The 21,479-nt window shown below is 39.4% G+C and overlaps 1 protein-coding gene across 1 annotated transcript in view; it reads right to left on the bottom strand.

Moving 5' to 3' along the window:
* ELFN2 (extracellular leucine rich repeat and fibronectin type III domain containing 2) overlaps nucleotides 1–21,074 on the bottom strand; it is a 176,513-nt gene extending 155,439 nt beyond the window's left edge. The window contains exon 1 of the mRNA XM_089681936.1: nucleotides 20,292–21,074. The gene's annotated coding sequence lies outside the window, so the exon portion shown is untranslated. The remainder of the gene's footprint in view (nucleotides 1–20,291) is intronic.
* Nucleotides 21,075–21,479: the final 405 nt, after the last annotated feature.

Below are 21,479 nucleotides of genomic sequence, written 5' to 3'. Positions count from 1 at the left end.
CTTTGGTAACATGTATTTAGGGTATTGGATATTAAACACGATGGGAGCTGGGCTTGAATATGTTATGGGTTTTCAGTTTGCATATTTTCATCACTTTACAATGTCACAATCCTAAAAGCCCTTTTTTCTCAGCCTGCCCTCTATCTTTATTGTCACCTAGGCAAAAATGACATATGACTCTGGTACAGCAACCTCCTGAGCTATCCACGTCAGATATCTCAGGAGACATCAACTTACAGACAACAGCTGGAGGTGGGCAGACCTGTTAATGCACCATCAAGATCCACCTGCAGGAATCTGCAAATGACAGCCAGCTCCCAATGATATCAGATGGGAATATGCAGTAAAGGAATGGCGGAGCAAAATAGACCAACCCTGGATTTTTTGGGAGGGTATTTTATTTAAGCATAATCCAGTAGAAGAAGGTAAGAATAGAATAACTCTAAAATTACTCCCCAGACAGTGAAGTTAATCTTTAAATAAAAAAAATAAATAAATAAACTATACATAATAAAGTTATTAAATACACTTTCCAATTCCCAGCCTCTAGGTGAGGGTGACACCATCATCTTTCCCACAAGATTTTGGGAAATGCTAAAATGCTCATGTACTATTCAGTAATGTCATCTCACCAAATTTGGGTTACTTATCATTTGACAGAATAAGTATGACTTCACCCTCTACAGTATGAAAGCAGGGGAAAAGGTAGGTATTTTTATTAAAGTGGAACTAAACCCTCCTATCCTTTTCAGCCAAGGAAGCTGCCATCCTAGTCTCTGTTTGATCTGCAACTGCCATGGTGCTGCACATGTGATCAGTTATAACACCAGATATTTGATGGTTTGAAAGTTTGGTTGAGAGCACAAGCAGATGTGACAGTTAGCATTCCCAGCATGCCTGGAATGTAACTGCTTTTTGAAACTGTTAAATTGATGGGTTTAGTTTTGCTTTCATTTTTTTCTTACATTGTGTTTGTTTATATTTATTTTAACATTGCAATTTCTGTTGAGCGTATGGGGGCCGATATATTTAGTGGAACTTGCATTATGCGCTTTAAACTGATTTAAAAATAAATGGAAACTTTTAAAGTAATTAGGTCAATATCTACCTTTCCTTATTCTCCTCCTTTGCTGCACTGTCTAATATGTGTGAAAACAACTCTAACCATTTCTTTAAAAAAACGAATCTTTTATAGGGTCATCACGGCTTTTCTGACAATACAGTCCTGTAGGCAAAATGACATACCAGCTAGGGCTCCAAAATGGCACAAATGCAGGCATATTTTATGCTGTACACCCGTTTGCCTGTATTTGTATCCATGTGCATGAGCCTTTAACAGTCCTACATGGAGTAGTAATAAAAAAACCACAATCACTTCTCTTTTCAGTATCTCATCACAAAGTAATCATGAATGAAGAGCAATACAAGTTTCTTATTCCATAAACCAATAGAAATTTGTGTTTATGTCCTTCATGCGTCTAACAAGATGATACAGTTGAGGGGGTGGGCACAGACACAGCTTGGCTTCCACAAACTCCCTTATTAATAGCAAGATGAACAGAGGCAACAAATTATTCAGGGTGTCTGGTTTAGGAGATCAGATTATTTAACTACCAGAAAGCCTCCCAGCTTTAGAAATTGCGACAACATTTCACCATTTTTTTTTTGTTTTGGATAAAGCAGAGAAGGGTTAATGCTGTCTGTGTCCCCATTGGCAAAATTTCCCCAACTATTTAAAGGGCAGTCATAACAGAAAACAAGGGAGAGTCTCATTAAAGTGGACCTTTCAGTAAAAAAAAAAACTTTTCCCTATGTACTTATTTGACCCTAACCCTCCCCATGTGAAACCTATTAAAAACATTCTGAGAAAAACTTCATGGTACCTACCAAGGACCCTGAATTTCAGACCCCTTATTGACATGAAAAAGGGAGGATATGATCGCCCTGTATAAATACTAGGTGGTCTATATAGTGAACTTCATATAGAGTTATTCACTTTCAGGTCATTACAAAGGACAAGGGGACAATCTTTATATCTGGAGGAAAAGAGATTTAACCTCCACATTTTGAAAGGCTTTTTAATTGGTTGAACTAACTATGTAACTGTGTAACTATGTGATCAGCCTCACTTCAGGCTCCAGGGGAAGCTATTGGTCCCAAGTGTATAAGAATTCACTAGATTTTGGATCTTCAAGCTTCCCAGGACCCCACAGGATGTCACCAGTACCTAATTGAGTCTGCCAGAAGGGTCTACAAGAAGTACAGTTGTGACCAAAATTATTCAACCCCCAATGCTGTAAAGGGGTTTAGGGACTATAGTGTACATTTGGAATTGTATTCAGAATCAAATCCTACAAGGACGTTGTAACTACCCAAATGCAACTAAAATGACATCACTTGTTTATGTAATACAGTAGTAAATGGTTCTTATGTGGTTTCTTCATTGCCACAATTATTCAACCCCTTAAAGACTACCACTCTGAAGAACAGAGGTTCATACAGGTGCTTTCCATCAGGTATTGAAAACACCTGTGGATGTCACCGAGCAGCAATCAAGCATAATAAGCACCAATTAGGCAGCTTTAAAATGACTGTGATACTCAGCTCCTTCTAGACATTTACTGGTGTGGTTACAAACATGGTGAAGGCAAGAGAATGGTCCAGGAAGACAAGAGAAGAGGTGATTTCTCTTCACAGGAAGGGCAATGGCTATAAGAAGATTGCAAAGATGTTAAACATACCAAGAGACACCTTAGGAAGCATCATTCGCAAATTCAAGGCAAAGGGCACTGTTGAAACGCTACCTGGTCGTGGCAGAAAGAAGATGCTGACTTCGACTGCTGTGCGCTACCTGAAGCGTAGAGTGGAGAGAAGTCCCCGTGTGACTGCTGAGGAACTGAGAAAAGATTTGTCAGATGTGGGTACAGAAGTTTCAGCCCAGACAATAAGACGCACACTGCGTAATGAAGGCCTCCGTGCCAGAACTCCCAGGCGTACCCCCTTGCTGTCTCCAAAGAATAAGAAGAGTCGACTGCAGTATGCCAAAAGCCATGTGGACAAACCACAAAAGTTGTGGGATAGTGTTCTGTGGACTGATGAAACAAAATTAGAACTGTTTGGGCCCATGGATCAACGCTATGTTTGGAGGAGGAAGAACAAGGCCTATGATGAAAAGAACACCTTGCCTACTGTGAAGCATGGTGGAGGGTCAATCATGCTTTGGGGCTGTTTTGCTTCTGCAGGTACAGGGAAGCTTCAGCGTGTGCAAGGTACCATGAATTCTCTTCAGTACCAGGAGATATTGGATGGAAACGTGATGCAGTCCGTCACACACCTGAGGCTTGGGAGACGTTGGACCTTTCAACAGGACAATGATCCCAAGCATACCTCCAAGTCCACTAGAGCATGGTTGCAGAGGAAAGGCTGGAACATTTTGGAGTGGCCATCGCAGTCACCAGACTTAAATCCGATTGAGAACCTCTGGTGGGACTTAAAGAAAGCAGTTGCAGTGCGCAAGCCTAAGAATGTGACTGAACTGGAGGCCTTTGCCCATGAAGAATGGGCGAAGATACCCGTAGATCGCTGCAAGACACTTGTGTCAAGCTATGCTTCACGTTTAAAAGCTGTTATAACTGTAAAAGGATGCTGTACTAAGTACTAAGATTGAATGTCACTTGGGGGTTGAATAAAACTGATAATGCTGTGAGCACAGAAAAGACATTTGTGGTTATTTCATTATAACTGTTATGTTATATTTGTCTGACCTACAAGTGCCTCTTTAATGTAAATGTAAGCAAGATGACTGAATGATCAAAAGCAATGTCAAACTGGCCAAAACACTCAATTTCAGTGGGGGTTGAATAATTTTGGTCACAACTGTATATTGTACTTTTCTTCCTGTTTGTCCTGTGTTGAATTCCGAGGTCTCCAAACTTTAACAAATGGACAGTTTACTGTCGTTCAGACTTTAGGAGGACTGGAATGTGCCCAATTGGGAGTAAACTATGCCCTGTCTAGTATTAGGGGAAAAAATGCTGCTTCATTGTTGGTGTCAATGGGAGGAATAGTGCCTGATTATTGGTAACAGGGTAGGGAATTATGTCCCATTGTTGGTGTCAGAGATGGGAATAGTACCCTGTTGTTGATGCCATTGGCAGGAATTATACCCCATTGTTGGTGTAGTACTACCCCCTACCCCCTGTCATTCTGAACCCCTTTCTGAAAGCCCAACTACTGCTGATACTACAGTACTCTTTTAACCAGTGCAAATTACCATCAGAAAGTAGACTCAGGCACAGATCGGAGTAAAATGATATGATGTTTATATAAAACTTTAATGTAAGCTTTGTTAAACAGCACAAAGTATATAGGTGTGTGTAATAGCAATTGGCACTCTTAGCAACTTTAAGAAAAGAAACAACACATACAGCAGATTCTCAATCAGTATTAGCAGACCTGCTTTTCAGACGTTAACCCAATACTTCCAATCTGAGGTATTTCTAGTCCCCTGTGAGCAAGAAAAACCACCAAAGGTTGAACTAGCTCACTTTGGGCACTCAGAATCTGATAGCAAGGTTTAAATCTGAGATAGAAAAGAGCTCTTAACTAGGGTAGTCAATGTCCATTTAAGGGCATTGAGGTATCATCAGCACGCTTGTTGGGGCTCAGTTGGTACACAAGTACGAAGAGATGAAGGTAAAAAGTAACAGAAGGAAGGACAAGTACTATCCCTTTAGGTGGCACTTGACTTGGGTGGTGTCCCTTTAATGCATTGTGCAGGTTGCAAATTTTGGGCAGAAAGGTCTCAGAAGTTTGGAGCAGCACTTGCTGGCAAAGGGGCAATACGACTCTGGACTGCAGTGACAAATGGAAATGGCGGTAAAGGTTCCTTTAAGAGGATAGGCCAATGGTTAAGGGAGTATTGATATGATTTGGCCTGAAGAAGGCATGCACTGGGGTCAGATCTGATGATTGGACTGTGCTGCAAATGCATTCAAAACTAGCAGCAGGGGGAACTAGGCAATAGGTCTAGGCCTATGTTAACAATGTCCACAACTGTGTGCAGGAAAGTAGCAGATATGAGAAGAATGTCAGTGTTCACCTTTGTGGCTGGTATATGGGACTCTCTCACCCAACTGGTGGCTTCCAGCAGGTCCTAGCTGTCTCTCTCTCTCTCTCAGCAGATGGGGGCCCCCACAGGTTATCCAGCCTCACCTGCAGCATTCTGTCCAGTCACTGTGCCCTGGGTCACCTGCAGGCAGAGTGTCTTGCTGAACAGGGTGGCAAGACTAGCGGTCAGCGGCTCCTCCTTGCCTCTCTTCTCTCTAGCTCTGCGGCCTGGCCTGGCCTGGTCCAATTCTCCAGCAGTTAGCACAACTCTCTCTCTATTTCTGGTCTCCAGCTCTCTCCCCTATCACTTCCTGTCTAGTCTCCCAGGATTCTGTATATAAATGCCCCTGCCCACATGCCAGCTCCTCTGAGAAATGTGTACCTCTGGTACACTACTCCTCAGCAAAGTCCTGTGGTTCAGCATACAAGGTCTATGGGGCTGTTCTATGTGAATGTGAGTGTGAATGCCACTGAATTGCAGGACACTGCCAACTTGTGTTTCTGTTAACATCCAGCAGCTTGCATTGTAACAGGGTGTTACATTGGTGTCAGTGGCAGGAATAGTGCCTCAAGGTCTGGATAAAGGCAAGTAAAGGGCTGCAGTTTGGAGACAGCTGGTTTAGTGTTTCACATAGAGATTTTAGATTGGGGAAGGTGAGGGCTACTAGGTAGCAGTTAGTTTTACTGAAAGGTCCTTTTTAAAAGGATATTGACAGCAATAGATACATTTTATCAAGCAAAACAAGAAAGGTTCAGTTTCTATGTCTGTTGGGGTTTGGGGTTCCTCTAGCTGGTAAGTGTGCAGGGAATTTCAGTTTGTTTCCATGTTCACCTTGCTCTAAAGTAGGGGCCTCCAAACATTCTAAACAAAGGTCCAGTTTATTTTCCTTCAGACTTTAGAGGTCCAGGCTGTGGCCAACAGGTATGGACATTTTCCTTGCATCAGTAGGAGAAAACATCACATTTGCCATTGGGGGAGAAATAATGCCCCGCTGTTGGTATCTTTGGGAGGAATAGCACCCTAATTGTTGGTGTCAATGGGAAAAATGGTGCCCCATTGTTGATGTCAGTTGTCTTGTAACAGTGGGAGGAATAGTGTCCCAAGGGCTGGATGAAGGCAAGCAAAGGGCAGCATTTGGCCCCCAGGCCACAGTTTGGAGATCACTGTTCTAAGGGCTAGTTATAATGTGAGGTGTTTGACACTTTTGTTTAGTCTGCAGTAAGTATTTTGTACTATTTCTGTTTGTCCTTTGTTTTAATTTCACAGAGATTTTAGATTTGGTCAAGGTCGGTTAGCTAGTAGATAGCGGTTAGCTTTTACTGAAAGGTCCTTTTAATAGGGATTCAGACAGCAATAGAAACATTTTCTCAAGCAGAACGAAGAAGGTTAGAATCTCTGTCAGGTTCAGTTGCTATGCCTGTTGAGGTTATTTCCTTTTTTTCTCTGTTTAGGTGACAGTACAAAATGTGAGGGGCTATCTTTCTGAATGGGACAGCAATATAAATCTTACAGAGGTTCCAAGCCTGTGCCACCCTATTTAAGATTTTAAAAAATGTTGTAGCTGGAGTTTGGTTTAATAGGGTATATTGAGAGATTTTAAACAGCTTTTCCCCTGTAATCTACTGTATAGAAAGGTTTATGTATAGACTGCAATTATTCTTTTACATCAGCTTTTATGAATTAGCTCTATACATTTTTCCTGTAATTCTGTCTACTTGGTTTCTATGTTTGCACTTGCTATCTACTTTCATTGTCCTTACTTCAGGGGCAATGCTTGAACTGAGCAGGGCCAGAATTACTTAATAGCTAACCTGAATATTTTAGCCGCTTGGGATATGCATAAAAGAAGATGCGCCTCGTTAGCAAGTAACGTGCACTGCATCTGTTAGCATGCTTGCTGTGTTGAAGCATACGGTATATCTTCATTACAGCAGTTCTCTTTGTATATTACTGACCCTGAGCCTTAACAGACAATTCAGTATATTTATTAAAATGTAAATGGATCACATTATTCAGGCTAGCAGTGTTTTGTTTCGTTGTATCACATATTTTTTTGTATAACTGTCATCTAATGTCAGCTTTTTTATTTATACATTTTTGTTCTAGGCTTCTTTATTTTGTTCAGTTTTTTCAATAATTATTTAATAGTAGGAAGAAAAGTTTACATATCTTTAGGAACCAGGATAACAACATGGTAACATGGTACTACAGGTGGAATGCTGCCAAAGCCGTGTCATGCTCATGGAACAAGGCCTAGTTACCAGTGGGACCATGCTGTCAATCCAGTGAATGTAATCAAGAAGCCTTGTTTCCAAAACAAGTTTTAATAGAGGGACAAAACTACCAACATAGATCCTTGTTACCATGAGGCCATGCTACCAAAACACTGCTTGTTATCAGGTCAGCTATGCTATCTCAACAAGTCCTTGTTCACCTCAATCACACAATGCATGTGGTGGCAGGAAGAGTGGGCTTTAATGTCCAGTGGTCTGAGTTTGTGTGCTGAGAGCATGCCTATTGCCCACTTCCAGCACATTGACCAAGCTGTCCCCAACAGTTCTTGGTCACGACTATTGAGCCAGTAACAGCACAAATGCACATATTCGCCAGCACAACAAGGATCATTCAATAACTGTCAAATATTTATTGAAGAATGATCACATAGGACATTTTTGTGAAGCTGTGGTCAATCATGGCCATTCACAACATTAATCATGTGGTGAACTTCTCTACTCTAGCACTGTAAAGGGAAACAATTGTTTTCCATACTCCCACAAATAGCAGTAGTAATATTTCTTTAAAGTTGACTCTAAGCTTGCAAAGTTTTTTGAAGAATAAGCAAAGATTTAATATCTTTGTAATTTTGAATTGATTTTAGGTGAACACACTGTGGTTGATTGTGAAATTTTGTTCAGCAATTTAGGCTGATCAGACATTGTTTTGGATCATTGTTGTTTTGATTAATAGTAGATTTTGTTAAATTGGATCGAACCCCTAACACATTTAGTTTGTATAATTTTTTTCATAATTTACTGTTTTCTCCATTATTATGCTTTTTCATATCAGTGCTGCTGATCTCCTCCACCCTCTGGCCACCTAACTTCTAAATGCAACTGCAGGTGAGAACTGGTAACATGGTACTACAGGTGGCATGCTGCCAATGCCGTGTCATGCTCATGGAACAAGGCCTAGTTACCAGTTGGACCATGCTGTCAATCCAGTGAATGTAATCAAGAAGCCATGTTTCCAAAACATGTTTTAATAGAGGGACAAAACTACCAACATAGTTCCTTGTTAATACAAGGCCATGCTACCAAAACACTGCTTGTTATCAGGTCAGCAATGCTATTTGAACAAGTCCTTGTTAACCTCTTCTCAACTACACAATGCATGTGGTGGCAGGAAGAGTGGGCTTTATTGTCCAACTACTGCACATATGTGTCCACGGTGGTCTGAGTTTGTGTACTGAGAGCATGTCTATTGCCCACTTCCAGCACATTGACCAAGCTGTCCCAAACAGCTCATGGTCACGACTATTGAGCCAGTAGCAGCACAAATGCACATATTCGCCAGCACACCACGGATAGTGCAATAGCGTTCAAATATTTATTGAACAATGATCGCAGAGGACATAGTGCAATGTTTCGGAGCTGTGTAGGACCATATGATGATTCACATGATTGGGAATCCGCTCTGCAATATGGCAATAAAGCCCATTCAAAGTGCTGCTGGCAGCCATCAGGAGGAGGTTTCCAAAGGGCCATAAATTCCATATACTAAAATGTATTTAAAGGCAAAATAAATATATATTTTTGTTAATAGAGTGGGGAAGAGTCCTCTGTCAACTTTTTCTTCCTGTCTTTGGCCCCACAGAGATTCACCCTATATTTGTTCTGGTTAGTATTGTCAACAAAACAGAAAGTTGTGTCAAAGCCAAAATTTTAGAGTTACACCAGAATAAAAGGTAAGGGTAAATCTTCGAGGACAAATGTTCTGGTGACCACTGCCTAAGACAGGTATGTCCCTTTCTTTTGTGACAATTATTCTAATTTCCTGTTGCAACTCTAGAACAGGAAATGAATGAAATAACCCCACAGGGCATAGACAGCAAAATGACCTGAAAGAGGTTTTAACAATTCCGTACTCTATATTAAAAAAAATCATCTGGTGAACGTCTCTACTCTAGCACTGTAAAGGGAAACAATTGTTTTCCATATGCAAATAGAAGTAGTAATATTTCTTTAAAGTTGACTCTAAACTTACAAAGTTTTTTGAAGAATAAGCAAAGATTTAATATCTTTGTAATTTTGAAATGATTTTAGGTGATTTTGTGCAGCAATTTAGGCTGATCAGACATTGCTTTGGATCATTGATGCTTTGATTAATAGTAGATTTTGTTCAATTGGATCTAACCGCTAACAGTTTGTATAATTCTTTTCATAATTTACTGTTTTCTCCATTTTTATGCTTTTTCATCTCAGTACTGCTCATCTCCTCCAGCCTCTGGCCTCCTAACTTCTAAATGCAACTGCAGTTGACAACTGTGGACCATAGCCACTTATGTTCATCACCAAGATCACATATGACAAGTTCCCAATGTGTGACAGCAATTGGAAGAGTTGTCACCCTATAACAGGAAATGCCTCAACAAGGACAGACTTCGCCAGATCAACAGATATTCTTTTTAATGACAGCTGCATATTAAAATGATTTAAAACAACTATTGAGATTACAGAGCTTTTACTGAGTGGGCTTAGATCTACTTTAAGACTGTAATCTATTGTATGGGTGGTCACAGATGGCCATATCTTTCGAAGAAAGACAGATGGGATGATATCTCTCTGACCTTGAACAAGATATTGGAGCACAAGATTCACCATGATCCTTGCCTGTACAAGGAATTGTGCCTCTAATCACTGCAAGTGCTCATTATTGTCTGTTAGGTAGTCAGAAAAAACTTATTTATTTAAATGATTTTTAAAATTGGGAACACTTTCCTTATCTTTCCATAATCTAGCTGCTTTTGACAGTCCCAAATGTAATGCTTGAATTTAATGCACTTGGGGGCTAAAAAGATGCACGCATCATACGTACTAGGGGGAGTACAACTGGGGGAATCAATGGTGGAGAAGAATCCGGGTGTTCTGGTAGATCATAAGCTTAATAATGGCATGCAATGCCAAGCTGCAGTTTCCAAAGCGAGCAAAATCCTCTCTTGTATTAAGAGAGGTATACACTTCAGAGATAGCCCCAGTACAAATCATTAGTAAGACCTCTTGGAATATGCAGTTCAGTTTTGGCCACCAGTTCACAAAAATTATATTGGAGAACTGGAGAAAGTACAGAAAAGGGCAACCAAATTGATAAGAGGCATGGATGAGCTCAGCTATGAGGAAAGACTAGAGAAACTGAATTTATTCCCGACTGAGTAGAGGATATTAAGGGGGGATATCAACATGTATAAATACATAAGTTGTCCACATAGTGAACTTGGTGTTGAGTTATTCACTTTTAGGTCATCACAGAGGACAAGGGAGCACTCTTTACGTGTGGAGGAAAAGAGATTTAATCTCCAAGTATAGAAAGGCTTCTTCACAGTAAGAGCTGTGAAAATGTGGAATAGACTCCTTCAAGAGATGGTTCTGGCTTGCTCAGTAGATTGATTTAAAAATGGCCTGCATTCTTTCCTAAATGCACATACTATAGTTGGATACTAATATTGTATTTATAGGTAAAGCTGATCCAGGGAATATTCAATTGCCTCTTGAGGGATCAGAAAGGAATTTTTTTCAACTGCTGGAGAAAATTGGATAATGCTTTATTGGGGATTTTTGCCTTCCTCTGAATTAACTGTAGGTATAGGACTGTATATATAGGATTGTATAACTTTTTTCCCCCCTTTATAGGTTGAACTAGATGGACCTGTGTCTTTTCTCAATCAGAATAACTATGTAACTGATTTATCAAAAAAAAATACTTTCTTCAGATTATTTACCAAAATGAAATAAAAAACTGGATTATTGTACTCATTGTGGAATACTTTTCTTCATTGCGTTAACTGAAGGACAGAGGATTCAGAGACAACTGGGTTATAGTGCTGTCTACAAGAGGATTTGGTCACTGACAAACAAAAAACATTGACCAGCCTGGTATAACCCCTCCCCATCTCAGCATTCCTCAAATCTGTAACAAAAAAGTACAGAAAGCCAGACCTTAAATGCAGAAGTGTGGGACCTGTTTCCCTTAATGAACTCAAGAAAAGTATGATGGTGGGTACATTGTTCATTGAGGAAGACAAAACTAAAAAAGGGCCACTAAAAAAACAAAGAACTTGGGACTGCCTGAAGCTCAAAGAGCTCCCTGAAAGCAGTAGTAACCTCCGCAGATATCAGTACAGTCAATGGAAGTACAATGTCTTGGCTGAGGTGAAAAGGAAGGGAGGAGGATCTAGCCCACATTGCTGCCTTGTCTTTGAACCTAATATATTTTTTCAAGGCCAAAAGAGCCAGATTTAAATTGACTTCAGAAATTGGATGTTTTTCCAATTAAGAGCTGGTTGAGAATGGGTGTATTAGCCTAGAGTTTGCTTTGTATATGGCCATTATTATGTTGGCCATACATAACATTCATAAGCAAAAATGAGCAAACATATAAAGACAACTTACTACCAACAGTTTATATATTTACAGTATATCTAGACTGTAGGGATGGTGGTAGGCTGGGTATATTTCTAGATGCAATTATAAAATCGAGCCAGGAAGAATACAACATGTATAAAAGTGTTATCCAGAACATCACAATCTTAAGAAAAACATTGACAGACGATTAGCTCCAAGGCAGCAAGCATGATTACATAGATAATGTGCAGTTCAGCTATTCAAGGACATAGACTGTCATAGGGAGCCAAAACCTTAACACAAGCTCTCAATTCACTTGCCATTAAATTGTATAGCCATTCCTCTAACAAATAGGTGAAAAGCTTAAAATTTCAATAGAATATCACTAACTCCCCCAATATCCTGTAGAAAACAACTAGGGCTTTTAGAAATTTGTTATATAAAAAAGGACACATACTATTTATCTTTCATATTGCACATTTACATGAATCCTGTCTTGATTTTCAAGTTATAGTTTTAAATTACATTTTAAATTGTGTAAAAGCAGGCAGAACACGTATCAGGAGGTTCCATTGGTGAAAGACATATTGGTATTTAAAAAGTTTCTAAAGATTCTCTGGACACATTTGACTTTTTTGTTACTAACAGCCAGTCTTTTCTTTTCCTGAGGTCCTTGACCAGTTTAAAGAGTGGAAATAAATGGAATTTTAACAAATCAAAAATTGTTTTATTGTTTGTTAAAGAAGTTTATTGCAATTCAAACACATGTGAAAGCTCTCTAATAGAAGCAGTCATTCGCAGACTCTGCCAATAATGTGGAATGTGGTGAATCTATTCATCTTCATTGCATGCAAAGCCCCCAGCCTGGATCTTATAATCATGGAAGCCAAATCAGGAATGCAATGTCCATCTCTATAGCCCACTGTGTACTCACAAGCATTGGGGACTGCAAAATGGGATACCTCACACTTGTATTGATTTTCTGACCTAAAGCTGGTGTGATTTGATACGTTTTTGAAGCTTTAAATAGGACTTCCCATCTAATTACATTTTACCCCTCTGTGTAATAGCTCTCACAGTAGTAACTGAAAGTAGCTGTAAACATGACTTTAATGATGGAAGAGCATTATGGCTTCAAAATAGTGTTGCTACAAAGTTAGTTTTTACCAGAAAATGCTGTAAATAAAATCTGAATTTGTAGATCCTTCTGTTAGGGTTCTCTGGGAGAAAAAGGCCCATCCAGGTTTTTAGAAAGGACATTTTTGTGCTCTAAAAAATTTGCTTTGAAATTGTTCTGACTTTATATTTTGCATTGTATAAGAGAATCCAATGATGTTTGAAATACTCTTATACCCAAAATGACTTATGTGCAAGAATATCTAAAGCCAGGAACAAAACAATATTTCACAGATTACCAGTCCTTAGATGTGGTGACTGTATTCCTTTTCCTTTTTACAGACTTTTTTTTCCAAGTTTACCTGGTGATTCTGCCGGTAACACAATTGCTGCCCTAGGTTGACAATGCTAACTTACTGCAGAAAGTAGTATACAAACCTAGGATAAGAAGGGATTTAGGACTACAAAACACTTCTTCTTCTCTTTCCATGAGGAGGAGATGTACTGTAACTAGGGACAGATTTAGACCTTGGGGGGGCTTGAGGCACTTCAGGTTTGGGGCCCCTCATACATGGAGTTGGTTTACATTTTCAATAACAATCACACATTTTTCAAATACATGACACAATGTCATTCTCAGGTCATGGATGCACAAACACAGAGTCATAGGCCACCTTCCTTTAGAGTGTAAGCGCTCTCTGTGTGGTTTGCTTGAGCCGCCAAAATTAAATATTAGAAATGGCACAATATACCAGTCCAGAGTAAAAACTTTTACAGATGATGGCAGGCAAAATATTACTTCCAAAAATACTTTTAATAAAAGAGAGTCATTTTTTTATTATTTTATATTTTATATTCCTTTATTGTTATTTATTTTTTATTATTTTATATAATGTTTATATTGTTTTATATTATTTTTGTATAGAGGGGGGCCCTTTTGTCAAGGGGGCCCAGGGCAGTTGCCCCTTTTGCCCTCATATAAATCCAGCACTAATTGTAATCCAGAGAGGTAGCTGGAAACAATTCCAACAAATAGTGCACTAGAGGCAGGGAACACAGGGAGTTATCACCTTACTGGATTTCAGGCAAAAACAACAGTTTGTTTTTTTAATTTTCAAATAGATACAGGAAAACACTTTTGGCTGTATATTTAATGGATCAAAATGGAGCAAACAAGAGAGATTCATTGTTGGAGTTTACATACATTTTAATTAACATATTAATGACTAACTACTTTGTCTCCTTTATTTCATTTTGGAATTTTATATGGAAAATGTACTTTAAGACCCTCCACAAGCCAAGCAAGACTACCTACTGTAGATAGATAGAAATCACTGAGAAATCATTTACTGAATGAAACAAGCTGCTCAGAGATAGCATATCTAATTAAGGTAAATATTGATTAGCTGGCTATGACACATACTGGAGGTACAGACTGCGTGCTTTTTCTCATATTGTCTATATTGTACATCTGCTTCCAAATAAATGTCCTAAAAAACTGGCATCACAATAGATAGAAAACCATAATAAAAGTAACAATGTTAATACTAATAATCCTACTGCATTGTTATTACTGATATTAATATTATTATTACTATTATTAACAACTTAAAGACCTCCCGCCCGCAATGTACTGCAGATGGGCGGCAGCTACAAGACCAGTGACGTACCCATACGTTGCTGTGTTTTTACAGGTTTGGATCACGCATGTGCGCACCCCCCTGCTAAACCCTGCCATAATTTGCTGCAGGACATGTTTGGCAGCAGCTGATCTCCTGCAACAATTGGAGAAGCAGAGCTGTGCCTGTATGTGCCTGTACCGGTATGTCACTGTGTTTTTACGGGTTTGGAGCGTGCATGCGCATGTCCCCCTTGCTAACACCTGCCATCATTCGCTGCATCTCTTGAAACAATTGGAGAAGCAGAGGTGTGCCTGTATTTGTAAATACAGGCACAGAATCCAGCTGGATCTTCTCTTCCTTAGATAGTAATTAACCCCTTGATTGCCATTTTTTTAACCCTTTGATCACCCCTGATGTTAACCCCTTCCTGCCCAGTGTCACAAGTACAGTGTCAGTATTATTTATTAGCAATGGTCACTGTATTAGTGTCACTGGAGATGTCAGTGGCAGTTAGTCAGTTTCCACCCAGAGTCAGTGTCAGAATGCCCGCTGCAGTCCTGGAGTCCCGCTATAAGTCACTGATCACCGCCATTACTAGTATAAAAAAATAAATAAACAAAAATTTCAGTATATATACTTGTAGATGCTATAACTTTCATTTAAACCAATTAATATACACTTATTGGGATTTTTTTTGACAATGCATTCCACCTCAGTTGCAGCTATTTGGGCCCACACTGTCAGCCTACTTCCATGTTTGTATGAAGTTGGGTTTGCACCGGACCCAAGCTCATTCCTATTGGTGATCATTGTTAAGAGTGAGGAACATTCAAAAATTTAAGGATATTATGAATACAGATTATGAACATACTGTATACTTAAAGTAAAACTAAAGGCAAAACTTTTTTTTTTTTTAGCTTTGGACAGAATGGAGAAGGATTAAAACGCCTATTAGGTTTGCATTGCTACCTCTGCCCTTGTTAAGGAGATTCACCCTCTCTACTTGTCCAAAATCCCAATTGTCCCCAGAAAAGTAATAGAGAGGAATGCGGATACTAGTTCTTAGTGACCTGGTGACCAAGGAATTCCCTTAATTTGGAGGGGTCTCTTCCCATTTCCTGTTTTGGCTATGGGACAGGAACTGAAGGTAAAGCTCCCTAATAGGATGCAGATGGAAAAGACTGACAGGTACTATCACCCTCCCTTATTGTATCCAAAAAGAAAAAAAATGCCTATATTTCTACTTTAGGAATACAAAGATTACAAGTTGTCACTGCTTGAAATATCAATTGCTTCTTCCTTGTGATAATTGTAAAGGTTTTGTGTGTTGTCCATTGATGAGATCAGGAAAAAGAGCCATCTGAGGTGGAGGTACAATATTGGCTCTTGAGATAAATTATAGATTTAGGAGAAATAGAGGTTTTCAGAACTGGTTTTGGAACTCCCCTTCCAAACTAACAACCAGTATCATGACTCAGAAAAATGGTTTCAAAATATTTCTTTATCCTGCAAATAGTAATGCAGAGATGAGCAGAATGAAGCTCCATTAATATTTTCAGTGGTGCAGTAGCTACTTAACAGGGCTCATGAAGGGATCTTGTAGTGCAAGGGGAAAGGAAAATGCAGTACAAGACCCCTAAAACCCACGGAAGTGGCATAGCTAATAGAAGTGACATACCTTTCAGATAGAGGAATGTCCATCACCAGCAATTTTTTCATGTGAGGCAATCACAACAGAAAGCTTAACAGCCGTAAAATTATACAAACTTGTATATGCCAACCATTCATCTAGGTAATTTTTAGTTTGGTAAGTTTAAAAATACAGTAAGAATGATATAAAAACAAAATATTCTGCTTACTGCATATAATTATCCCCTGGGCCAGATTTAATAGTAGACACAGTAGACGCAGGCCTATGGGCTACAGGGGCAAAAAGGTGATTTTTTTTTCTGGTTTTCTGGTATAGGGCATTGCAACACGTTTTTTATCATCAGTAGAAGTAGTATTTACATGGAAATCTATTTACGCAATATTATAATATTTAAAGCAATGTTAAGAGCCAAAAAACAAAGAACTGTTCGGTTGGGTGATCCTAGCAGAGGGGTATAACTTAGGACACCAAATGTATGTCTGCAGAGACTGGTGATGACAATCCAGCCCTGATTTTCTAATTCAGCTGATAGTTCTTCCTTTTATTTCTCTTAGTTACCATTCAAGAATCATTGAGACCCTCAGGCAAAAGCCTAATGAGACAGGTACCATATAAACCCTATGGATAAGTGACAGGAATTTTGATGCATTGAAGAATCCTAGAGACAGATATTAATATCATTAAATTGCACAGAACCATCATTTATGTGGGTGCTTCAGCATCTTGATATTAGATAAATAGCTCAGTTTATATGTACAGCTCAAACAGTAAGGAATGCCCAGATTGTCTAATGATGATCATAGACATGAGATGATTGCCTAGATTTGGATGTATCCTCATGTCTATGGACACTGACAGACAGACACCTCTAATCTTTGCTGTTTCCCTTGAGATACTTTAAGACAACACTGGTAGTGATTGTATAAGCCTCCCTCCTTTTTTGCTTCATAGCATAAGCAAAAGCAGGTTCAAACTACCTGAGCATTCATGCCTGAAGCTAGACCTAGAAATTGTATGTCTTCAAAATGGTGGGATTGTGCCTGAAAGTCTGGCCTTCCTCTGATGTCTACTATCAGCTTTATTCCTGGGTGGTCTGTTAGTTGGGTGGTATGTTTATTATCATTTAATATTAGATTTTCAAAGGAAATCAGTAACCATTTTTTTCATGTACGGTTTCATTGTTTTTCAAAATGTATTGAATAGCAATCATAGTGTGAGATAGCAAAGGTTTACCTAATTTGTCGAAAAAACTGTCTTTTGACAACTCATGGCCGTGATATTTGATTCTATGGGGTTGAATTACTAAAGGCAAATTGTGCACGTTGCAAGTTGAGTTGTTCCATAGCTTAGTAAATGAGACAAAGCTTTATTTTGCAAAGAATACCCAATCACATGCAAGTAACATAAAAAAACACCATTTTTGCTTGTACATGATTGTAGAAATAGATGCCAGCAGAGCTTTTGCTCATTTACTAAGCTCTGGAGCAACTGCACTTGCAAACTGCACAGTCTATTTGTCTTTAGTAAGTCAACCCCTATTTCTTGCAGCCAGGTCTTGTCTAACCATCCCATAATTTTTCATATCTTGCCCCTTCTACATGCCAAATCCCCTGCATGCATTCCATATATCTAGCTTACAACCTGAAAGGTTCCGATATGTTCAAATGTGATCATACATCTTCTAGAGTTCTAGGTGCCTAACCCTCAAATCAGCTAGCCATATTTTTGAATATAAGCCACATTGAAGATATCTGTAGGTAGATGATAGTCACCCAGTCTGGTTGATTTGTGTTAATCAGGTGAAAATTGGCATTACAACAAATATGCTTACAGCTAAGTAGCTTTGGATATATGGACAGTTTAGTGGTTTGACCTTTTGTAAATGTCCTACTGCAGATTAAAGTACTTATTTTAGCAATACATGCAAATTTCCCCTTGTTTGATTTTGCAAATACAGACAAATACCTGTTTATCGGCCAGAAATGTACTTAGAGTCCAATTTGCTTATGTGGAATGCCACCATAAGCCTTTTTGTGGACTGAGATTGCAAGATTTGTCAGCCCTGCCCAGTTGCTAGTTGTCAAACTATGTAATCCAACTGATCCTCATAATCTCTACAGCATAGGGACCAAAACTGTCTATACACTGTTTGAACTGTGTCTGGTTCCTGATAAACCAGCCAAAATCTGATCAGTGGGTTGCTCTGATGGCCCCTTTTATCTGACATCCTTCAAAAACATAAAAAAAATCAAAGGAGCCAGGTGAAAATTTGTTGACCGAACAGCAGCTGCATCCAAGTAGATGTAGCTGGGTGTTCTGACAGCCAGTGGGTTGATGTAACAGATGCCTGTAAGCCAACTTTCTTAGGGAAAAAATAAAAGGATCTAGGTGGAAAATTGTTGGCTGAACAGCATCTGTCAAAGCATAGAAGCTGCAGTGGAAGATTTGTCCATTTGCGCTGTATAGCGTGGATAGAGGAATTTGTTAGACATTTACGTTCAGCCCACAGGCTGATTGAAAAAAAATCTATATGTGTATAAAATGCTTCATTGTTCTGTAGCGCAAGATAAGAACTAGGAGGACCCCTTGAGATGACATAAGAAGTGTGCATAGGACACAGAGCAGCTTTAACAAAACACTTCCACTTGTTTTTTTTTTATCAGGCCAAATGGTAAAAAATTAAGAACTACACTATAAGGGTTTAAAGACACTTTAATATATATGATAATTTAACTTTGAATAATTAGAACTGCAATGTCTGTCCTTCATTGTTTGGCTTTCCAATGTCCCGGGAAGAACCTCTGCAACACCTGCTCAAGTTCTCCCAAACTGTTCATAGATAAGATGCCAGACAGTTCTCCAAGTTATAGTGAAAAGAAATCTCATCTTAAAATGAATCTTAATGTGGAATTATCACCAGCGAAAGGCATGATACCTTTCTACCCCTACTGTGTCACTAAATGTAAACTTGTTTTCTACATGACTGGAAAAATGTAGTGGTAAAGCACCGATGATAATATGGTCAATTATGACTTACTGAGAGCAATCATAACATAGAAGAGATGTTCTTGAATTCCAAAAATATATGGGAAACCCCCTCGGAGAAAATGATAGAGCCACCCACAACCTAATCATGACAGGACATGCATGGGAGTTGGAAAATTTCTCATCATTGTCACAGTATGGAAATGATGCTCCTGATCAGATAAAAACAATGACTAAAGCAATATAGAGTTTCTGGTTTTGATCCAAGTGAGGAGAAGTCCTTAGCAGCAGCAGCTAACGTCAGACACCACTAGACATCTAGAGCCTATGTGACTCCTCTGCAACTCCCGCAACACAGATTCAGGCTAGAGATATGCCTTGGCTGTGCTTGTCTCTTCTATACAGCAAAGAGCACCAGATTTGAGGATAAGTAAAGGCATCTACACATATACTGTACTGTGTAAAAAAGGAGCATCCTATTTGAAGAAGACACACAGACTTGTCTACTATAACCCTGTGTATTTATATTATTGGCGCAAATGCATAGTAAACTCCATTGACAAACACTAATAATACACTAGCACACCTGCTCTACACCAACACACAAATACTGAATCACGACTTAAAGAACAGATCAATACAAAAGAAGGAATATCTTGTCTATATCATAAAAGTACAATCATTTACAGACCTTTAAAGCCATGGATGGATGTAAAGCTACATAGAAAAACACACAAACTAGTGCAGAACCTGACTAATACACCTAGACATGCGTAACGGGTTACAGATGCAATATCCCAGATAAATGAACCTATTTCAAATCAGAACACACCCAGAGAGATCTCATAGACCTACACATTCACGTGTTACACCTCACATCAGCATTAAGCTCCCATCACATGAGCACCCACATTCACCCCAGCACACAGACTGTAAAATTACAGACACCACCACTGTGGAATACAGTACAAGATCACACACAACATACAGAAGGATCCATAGCATAGAAAGCAGAAAATGTATCAGAAAATAACACAATCCTTCAGTGACAAATTCTAAGCACAAAAACAGACTCACATATAAGGAATAAAAACCGAAATTAGGTGTGCGTGCCTGCGTGCGTGTATGCATGTGCACATACATATAGACATCAACATATTTCTACATATGTGACCAGTCACGCAGTTTACCAGTGTCTCTGTATCATCAGTCTGTGCCTCTCATCTCTCTGGCATTAAGAATCTGCTCATCCGCTTAGCAACCGGTGTCCCTGTCACTTTCCGTGCTCTTCTTGTCACCGCTGCTCCCCCCTTTACGGTGTCACCAGCAGAGCTGTGTCCCTCGCGGCGCCAGAGACAGGCACCCAGACAGAAATCTTTCCAGATCTCCCCAGCTGTCTTACTCCAACAGATAGGCACCCACACAGCGAGCAAGCGAGGGAGAGCGAGGGAGAGAGAGAGAGAGAAGGAGGGAGGGGAGCGAAAGAAGGAGGGGGATAGATAGAAGAACAAATACAGCATAAAAAGAGTGATGGTGCTAAGAGGATGGATGGAAGAAGCCCACAAGAAAACAATTGATCAACATCAACAATTGATCGTCGCATAAATTCTAAGCAAAACAACAATAATAGCAATTAGTCGTAGAGGACGGGATAGAAATGGAAGAGAAGATAGCAGGTATTAAACACCGCACAGGAGAGGAGAGATTGCTAGCACATAGAAGGCAGTAGCATGATGGATGAGAGACACATGCAGAGCCACAGAGAGATCATAGGAGCGGAGAGAGCATCCTTGCAAAGGGTGAACATTCTCAGCCAGTGCAGCACCAGACTGAGCCAGAGAGAAGATTATTGTGGGGCAGACCTGAATGAAAGGAAAGAGGAAAAAAAAATCAGGATGGGGGATGAAGTGTAAGAGAATCTGTGAATCAGGATGGCGAAGAAAAAAAGAGAAGCAAGAAAAATGGAATACGGTGATGTAGAAAAAGGGAGCATGAAACCAAGAAGCAGAAAGAGAAGGAAGAGAGCTAGCAGAAGGCAAAAAATGGGAAGCCGCCAGGCTTGTGTGTACAGTAAACTGTACGTGTTAGAAAAGGTGGGGGACTCTAGCATTTACAGATGGGAAAATGCAGAGCGAAGAAATAATAGAGAAAAAAAAACACATGCACCATATTGGGAAAAAAGAAAAAAAAAACACATGAGAAATAAGAAAAAGAGCCAGAGGGAAAAGGAACATTGAAACAATGTATTTGTCTGCTTGAATGTATGTCTATATCATATACACTCCTGGTGAAAGGCCAAAGGACAGTTTGTACACAGCTGTAGTACACCTGCCCAAGTCAATTTACTCTTCAGCCATTATGAAGACTCAGCTGTTAAA

This window comes from Staurois parvus, unplaced genomic scaffold, assembly GCF_062004578.1.
Source record: "Staurois parvus isolate SC_StPar_1 unplaced genomic scaffold, SC_StPar_1.0 ptg000282l, whole genome shotgun sequence".
In the NCBI taxonomy this organism is placed as follows: Eukaryota; Metazoa; Chordata; class Amphibia; order Anura; family Ranidae; genus Staurois; species Staurois parvus.
The sequence above is the reverse complement of the archived record's forward strand: the minus strand, read 5'-3'. Positions and strand labels throughout refer to the sequence as shown.